Raw genomic sequence first — 1058 nt, forward strand, 5'->3', positions numbered from 1 at the left:
AAGCAACCGCATTTGGTAGAGTCTTCCTTCTACCTAGACCTGATCGACACGTTGGTCGACGAAGTGAGGGATGAATATAGAGAGTCAGACCCCCTCGAGATGGCATTGAACGCGGTACAAGACAGCATGTACTGCGATTGGGAGGAAGTCCGAAGCATTGTTCGGACTTTAGATGACAGCTCATCGATTGAGCTAGAGGGCTGGAAATACAGGGCCATTGAGCCCTCATCTTGTTCTGCCTACGAATTCCCTTGGCTAAGGGATGAGGAAAACGGAGAGGAGCCATCAACTTCTCCAAGTCATCAAGCTCCGGTCTCCTCCATTCAAGTCAAGCAGCCCGATGTGGAGACGAGCGGGAAGAAAGAGTGGGAGCCCGAGAGCGCGCCTAAGGTGGAATTGAAGCCCTTACCACAAGGGCTTAGGTATGAATTTCTCGGACCTAACTCTACTTACCCGATAATTGTGAATGCTGCCTTGACTGATGTGGAACTAGCTGAATTAGTTGCATTGCTTAGAGAGTATAGACAGGCCTTGGGTTACACTCTAGATGACATTAGAGGCATTAGTCCATCCCTTTGCATGCACCGCATTCATCTAGAAGATAGTTCCAAAACCTCCATTGAACATCAACGTAGGTTGAATCCCACCATGAAGGAGGTAGTGAAGAAAGAGGTGCTCAAACTGTTAGATGCGGGTATCATTTACCCGATTTCAGATAGTACATGGGTTAGTCTCGTGCAAGTTGTACCAAAGAAGGGGGGTATCACTGTGGTAGAAAATGAGCATAACGAATTGATACCCACTAGGACGGTTACGGGTTGGAGAATGTGTATTGATTATAGGAAACTGAATTCCAACACCCGTAAGGACCATTTCCCGTTGCCCTTCATCGACCAAATGCTAGAGAGGTTAGCCTTGCATTCCCACTTTTGCTTTCTTGATGGCTACTCGGGATTCTTTCAAATCCCCATTCACCCTAGCGACCAGGAGAAAACCACCTTTACATGCCCATATGGTACCTTCGCATATCGTAGGATGCCTTTTGGTTTATGTAATGC

This window comes from Tarenaya hassleriana, unplaced genomic scaffold (genome assembly GCF_000463585.1).
Source record: "Tarenaya hassleriana unplaced genomic scaffold, ASM46358v1 Cleome263, whole genome shotgun sequence".
Classification (NCBI taxonomy): Eukaryota; Viridiplantae; Streptophyta; class Magnoliopsida; order Brassicales; family Cleomaceae; genus Tarenaya; species Tarenaya hassleriana.